The sequence below is a fragment of the Phyllostomus discolor genome, chromosome 6 (genome assembly GCF_004126475.2).
Source record: "Phyllostomus discolor isolate MPI-MPIP mPhyDis1 chromosome 6, mPhyDis1.pri.v3, whole genome shotgun sequence".
Classification (NCBI taxonomy): domain Eukaryota; kingdom Metazoa; phylum Chordata; class Mammalia; order Chiroptera; family Phyllostomidae; genus Phyllostomus; species Phyllostomus discolor.
Genome location: NC_040908.2, coordinates 65,224,261 through 65,231,245, shown reverse-complemented (window position 1 = coordinate 65,231,245; position 6,985 = coordinate 65,224,261). Strand labels below are relative to the sequence as shown.

Sequence of the window (6,985 nt, the reverse complement as noted above, 5' to 3'; positions counted from 1 at the left end):
ATTTACTTTATTCTTTTTGATGTAATTATAAATAAGATTGCTTTCTTAATCTCTTTTTGATAGTCCTTTATTAATGTATAGAAATGCCATAGATTCCTGTATATTAGTTTTTTATCCTGCAACTTTACTGAATTCATTTATTAGTTCTAACAGGTTTTTTTGTGAAATATTTAATATTTTTTATATATATATAGATATGTCATCTGCAAATAGTGACATTTTTACTTCTTCCTTTCTAGTTTGGTTGACTTTTATTTTTTTCTTGTATGATTGCTGTGGCTAAGACTTCTAATACTATGTTGAATAAAAATGGTGAGAGTAAGCATCCTTGTCTTGTTCCTGATCTTAGGGAGGAAGCTTTCCAGCACTGAGCATGATGTTAGCTGTGGGTTTGTATAATGGCCTTTATTTTGTTGAGGCATCTTCCTTCTATACCCAATTGCTGAGAGTTTTCATCACAAAGAGATGTTGAATTTTGTCAAATGCTTTTTCTTCATCCATTGAGATGATCATATAATTTTTATCTTTTTTTTTTAAACATGGTGCATTACATTCATTGATTTGTAGATATTAAACCATATTTGCATCCCTGGAATAAATCCCACTTGATCATGGTGTATGATCCTGTTATTTTTTATTAAAACAATTTTTAATCTTTATCAGAGGATGCTTTTTCTTTGTTTTTAGAGAGGGGGGAGTTGGGGCAGGGGTGAGAGAGAGAGAGAAACACTGATGTGAGAGAAATAGTGATTGATTGCCTCCTATAGGCTCCCTGACCAGGAACTGAACCTGCAACCTTTCAGTGCATGGGATGACACCAAACCAACTGAGCCACACTGGCTGGGCAATCCTTTTTATGTATTATTGATTTGGTTTGATAACATTTTGTTGAGAATTTTTGCATCTATGTTCATTCGGGATATTGGTTGGTAATTTTCTTTCTTATAATGTCTGTCTGGTTTTGTTATTAGGGTAGTGCTGGCCTCATAGAATGAGTTTGAATGCATTCTTTCCTTTTCATTTTTTGGAATAGTTTGAGAAGGTTCACATTAATTCTTTAAAAGTTTGGTAGAAATCACCTGTGAAGTGATCTGGTCCTGGAGATGAGGTTTTTGTTTATTTGTTTGTTTTGTTTTGTTTTCTGATTCAACTTGATTACTAATAATTGGTCTGTTCAGATTTTCTGTTTCTTCTTGATTCAGTCTTGGAAGATTGTATGTTTCAGGAATTCATCAGTATATTATAGTTTGTCCAATTTGTTGCCATATAACTGTTCGTGGTATTCTCTTATGATTGTATTTCTGTGGTGTCTATTTTAAGTTCTCTTTCATTTCTGATTTTATTTTTGGGCCCCCCTCTCTTTTTTTCTTCATGAATCTGGTTATAAGTTTATCAATTTCATTTATCTTTTCAAAGAACCAGCTCTTTCATTGATCTTTTCTATTCCTTTTCTGATATCTAGTTCACTTATTTCTGCTCTAATTTTTATAATTTTATTCCTTGTATAAACTTTGGGCTTTGTTCTTTTGTCATTCCATTAGGTGTCAGGTTAGAGTGTTTATTTGAGATTTCTTTTCTTGCTTTTTGAGGTAGCCTTATATTTCTATAAATTTCCCTTTTAAAACTAATTTTGCTGTGTCCCATAAATTATGGAATGCTGTTTTTCTATTTTTATTTGTATCAAGGTATTTTTTAATTTTCTATTTTTTCTTCATTAACCTATTTGTTATTTAGTAACATGTTGTTGAGACTCCACATATTTGTGTTTTTTCCAATTTCCTTCTTGTAATTGATTTTAGTTTCATGTTGTAGTCAGAAAAGATTCTTTGTATGATTTCAATCTTCTTAAATTTATTGAGACTTGTTTTGTGGCCTAACATGTGATCTATCCTGGAAACTGTTCCATGTGTGCTTGAAAATAATACATACTCCATTGTTCTTGGATGAAATGTTTTGTAAATATCTACTAAGTCCATCTGGACTAATGTGTCATTTAAGGCCGATGTGAAAAAGAGGGTTTGCCACTGGCTGTCTACTATCTTGTGAAGGTTGTGGGTCAGGTGTTTCTCCCCAGGTTTCCTTAACTATGGCCAGGGACAGGGTCACAGATCCCCAACCTCTGGGGGGAGGTGTGAGCAGGGATACCTCAGTAATGACCACCTACAACTAATGAATGGGGAAGCTAAAATTTGAACCCAGGTTTCCCCCACAGTTTAACTTCTCCCATGATTCTATTCCCCAGGGCAAAGTCAGTTTGGTAGGGCACTATTCCCTTGTTTGTTGACCTCCTTGTTTTTCCCAGCAGTGTTTCCATTGTAAAGATGACCAGCAGGAAGAGACACCTGAAGCAATATGGGGCTCCTGGCACTGGGGCTGCTGGGTGAGGGAGGTGCTGTGGAAGGCTGAACCAAATTTGTGATTGCAATAGGTGAACCACAGTTAACCTTTCCAACAGCAAGGTCCTGGAGGAGGAGTAAGATCCTGACTGTGAGGCCAAAGGGGCCACTGGTGGACAATAGCCTGTGGTTGGTACCAACACAATGCTTGGCAAATCTGGGCACTCACTATTGGACTGTTTTTGACTGATTGATTACAGGAACGAATTTGTCAGAGATGGGATTATTTATTCTGTTCTGGGCTGAGAGGAGATAGTATTTTTGTTCGTTTGTTTAATTTGACTATGAAATTGGCAACATAACCAGAAATAGGAGCAATTTAGGAGAATGCCATCTAATACAGCCAGGAAAATTTGGTGCTAAAATGGTGTATCTCCAGACTGGTTCTCATTGCATGGCCCCCAATTCTCAGACCTGAGCAATTCTGCAGAAGGATGTGTGGATAGCTAAGCTGGCATCTCTGTACATGAAAGGTGACAAGCTGACTCAATGGAGATGCACACAAACACACATACACAACCACATGCGGGGGCCTAATTAGGAAATATAGTCATCCAGAGGAATTAGAAGAACTGAGATCGAGTGTAGCAGACTGACAATTTTTAAATCTGCAGAAGTGCTTATTTCAAAGTGATACCAATATTTCACTCTTACTATGCCAGGCTTGAGGCCAGGCACTCTCTGTGCATTAGCTCACTTGTTGCTCCCCGAAGCCCTGTGAGGATTTCCCCTTTACCAATGAGAAAACCGAGGTGCAGAAAGGTAAAGGGTGAAGGCGTTGCTCAAAGTGCTACAGCTGTGGTGGAGCCCAGGCAGAGCCTTCACTGAGTGTGAGGAAAAGATGACCCTAAGATGCAAAACCAAGTTTTTAAAATAGAAATGAGACTAATTTGGGGAAAGTAAAAATCACTGGAAGGCTTTGGGATGGGTTACTACAAGCTTGTGGAATCTTCTGGATGCATTAAAAAAAGGCGTAGGTTGTTGTTTGCAATTGTGAAAAGGTAGAAAGAGCTCAAGCATCCATCAAAGGATAAAGGGATAAACAAATGTGGTATTTACAGTGAATGGAATATTATTCAGTCTTAAAAAGGAAGGAGGGGGGTTCTGGCAGAGCAGGCGGGGGGGGTGCTTGGGTGGCACTGCTGCTAGGAGTGCAGTGGGTGGTTTGCGGCTGGCGTGTGATGTGTGATGTGATGCTGCTGACTGAGCTGTTGGAGCTCACTGCCTTCTATGTAGTCACAGCCAATCTAAGCCAATCTGGTACTATTCCTGAATGGTGCACTACTGGGCTGCAGCTCTTCATGAGTTGGCTGGCCAGTGTGTGGCTTGGTAGGACTTGTACCATCCTGCTCAGCTTGGCACTCTACCTGCTGGACTTGTTGGCCTTCTGGCTTCTGGCCACACCCATTTTACATGCAACTCTTTGTGGTGGCCCTGTGACCTTCAAGCCTCTCAGCTGCTTGGCACTGCTGCCTTGACATGCCCACCCAACCACCTGCTACTGCGTGCCTGCTGTGCTCAACGTGCTCTCGATGGTTGGCCTGGGTATGGGTGCTGGGGGCATCAAGGCCAACATCACACCCTTTGGTGCCAACCAAGTTTAAGATTGAGGTCCAGAAGCCACAAGAGGGTACTTTTATTGATTTTACTGGAGTATTAATGTGGATTAACATTCAATCATCTAGCTAGGAGGCATTGCCTACATTCAGCAGAACATGAGCTTTGTGACCAGCTACCACATCCCCACTGTCTGCATCAGCTTCTCTTTCCTGATCTTCCTCTGAAGCCAGAGCTTTTTCATCACAAGCCCCCTGATGGCAGTGCCTTCACTGATATGTTCAAAATTTTGACATATTCATGCCATTCCCAAAAGTGGGTGGAGAATACAAACCTAGTGCTGAAGGCAATGGAGTCTTTCAGCAATCCAGATAGAATTCCAGATGAGGTCTGTTTGATTCAAGCTAGATGTCTTGTGGAGGCCATTTACGAAAGACAAAGTGGGAGATGTAGGAACTCTTGTTGAGATTATCCCTGTTGTTTTGGCTTTGATATCTTACTGGACATTGTATTTTTCAAACGCAGATAACTCATGTTTTAGAGTCTTTATCTGAGGATTCCAGAGATCTCCAGTATTACAACTACTGCTCAAATGTTTCTGGCAGCCTGGATCACCACGATCCACACAGGGCTCATCCTCTTAAGTCCCTTAAGGATAAGCTGCTTGATCCCATTTTGAGAAGACATGGCTTATCATCCTTGTCCTTAAAAAGGATCCTGTTGGCATGTTCTTTGTCATGTGTTTGGCCTTCGCTGCTGGCATTTTGGAAGCAAAAGGCTGGACCTTATGAAAGAGAAAACCTTTAACCAGACCATGGAAATGTGTGTATTTTGCCACGAATTTGCCTACACTGCGCCAGGTCCCACAGTTTGTGCTGATTGGCATCAGTGGGATATTTGCAAGTATAGCAGGTCTGGAATTTGCCCACTTGGTGGCCCCCAAGTCCATGCAGAATGCCATCAAGGGCTTGTTCTTCTTCTCTGGCATTGGGTCCCTCATGGGCTCGGGCCTGCTGGCACTGGTGTCCATCAAGGCCGTGGAGTGGATGAGCAACCACACAGACTTTGGTAATATTGGCTGCTATTTGAACTATTACTTTTTCCTTCTGGCTGCTGTTCAGGGAGCTACTCCCCTGCTTTTCCTTATTATTTCCATTAAATACAACCATCAGCAATCAGGAGTGAATGGGATGCCTGCCAGCAGAAGGGCCTGATATCCCTGAAGTTCAAGCGGGGTCCATTAGACTGACAGTACAGGGAAGGAATTGGCTGGGCGGGCACTGCAGAGGGCAAGATTTTAAATGGCCATAGATGTCTGACTTTTAAAAACTGGCATACTATCTGGGTTGGTATCTTCTTTTCTTCTACCCAGATGAACTAGGCAAGTGACTTTCTGTGGTTTAGCTCCTGTTAATTGAGCTTCCTCGAGCCGAAATGCAGAAGTGTGTTGCTTCTCCTCAGTAAAGATCTCTCTGTCCATCCTGCAGCTGTTTCCTCTCTGACAAACCCACAGACGGAAAGGAACTGCACAGTCTTGGGATACTGAACACACGTTCATTGGCATCTAAATATTTTCAAATGTTATTATTATCCCCCCACAACCTGACTTTTTTCCTTTTTAATTAACAAACTTATACTAAAGAATGGGAGGGTTTCTCAAGAGATAAAAATGTGGTCAAATGTTGCAAAGATTTTATGTAAAAGTCATGTTTATGGTTTCTTTTGTAAACCACACATCTTGCCATTGCCAGGTTCTTGGGTCTAGGCTGGTGGTGAATGTATTTATCTGCTGCTTCAAAGAATACTTATTTTTTAATCTATTGACACTGCCTTTTGATTTCCTTAAGAAAGAAGATGCACCAGGAAATATTTTAGACCATATGTCTTGTCTCATTGTGCAAAACAACTTAAAATTGTATTTGAAAACCTTGCCCAGTCAATCCTTATATATAATTTGGGTACCATTGAGAGAGGCTAAAGACCCATCATGGTGTGATATAAGGACAAGGTTAGGGTTAGGGTTAGGGTTTAGGGTTAAGGTTTTAATACAATTAAAAATAGTACAAAAAGTATTAAATGTGAACCTGAAGTATTTGACTAGCCACCAACTTTTGTATCATTATTTTACATGTATGTGGGGCTCTGTGTTAAACAAACTATATTTTATTTGTTGCTATAAAAAAAGGAAGGAAATTCTGACGTATGCTACAACATGGAAGAACCTTGTGGACGTTATGATGAGTGACATAAACAGTCACAAAAGGACAAATCTGTATGATTCCACTTGTATGAGGTATCTGGAGGGATCAAGTTCATAGAGACAGAAAAAAATGGTGGTTGCTAAGAGCTGGGGACAGGGATGCAGGTAGTTATTTACTGGGTACGTACTTTCACTTGGGATGATGAAAAGGTGTGTGGATGGATGGTGGAAATGGCAGTACAACAATGTCAACAACAATGTCAGTGTACTTTAATGCCACTGATCAGTACAAATAAAAATGTTCAAGATGGTAAATTTTATGTTATGTGTATTTTACCATAATTAAAAACAAATAGGATGCTTAATGCAGCACTTTCTGAAGGTCAGGCCTGGTCCCAAGGACAAGCTGTTGTTTCCTCAGATGTCATGTGCCATGTGCTAGGAATACAGGTGTCACATCCTCCCCTGGCCAGGCCCATGTTCCCTGATGTGCTCTTAATTGCCAGCTATGAATTCTGCTTCTTATGTGTAGCTCTTAGCATCTTACAAGGTTGAGCACTCTCACACTAGGGCTCAGCAGGCTCGGGCCCCGGGAAGTGGTGTTTTTGTGGGCAAGCTGGGTCTGTGGTTTCTAAGACATTGACTGGGTTTCATGTTGCAACCCTGGGAAGGAGGATTGGGTGCTTTTTGCATGAAAAACATTGTGGTCCAGTTTATGTGTGGATGAGTTTTCTAGAATAATTACATCTAAGACTCAATTTGGGATGTGTGATTCAAAAAGGAAAACACAGTGGAATCATGCACATGATGCAGATGGAAACATAAGAGTTTG

General features: G+C 40.5%; 1 pseudogene; it reads left to right on the top strand.

Moving 5' to 3' along the window:
• Window positions 1-3,886: 3,886 nt before the first annotated feature.
• On the top strand, window positions 3,887-5,167 carry LOC114498433 (annotated as a pseudogene).
• The last annotated feature ends 1,818 nt before the right edge of the window (window positions 5,168-6,985 follow it).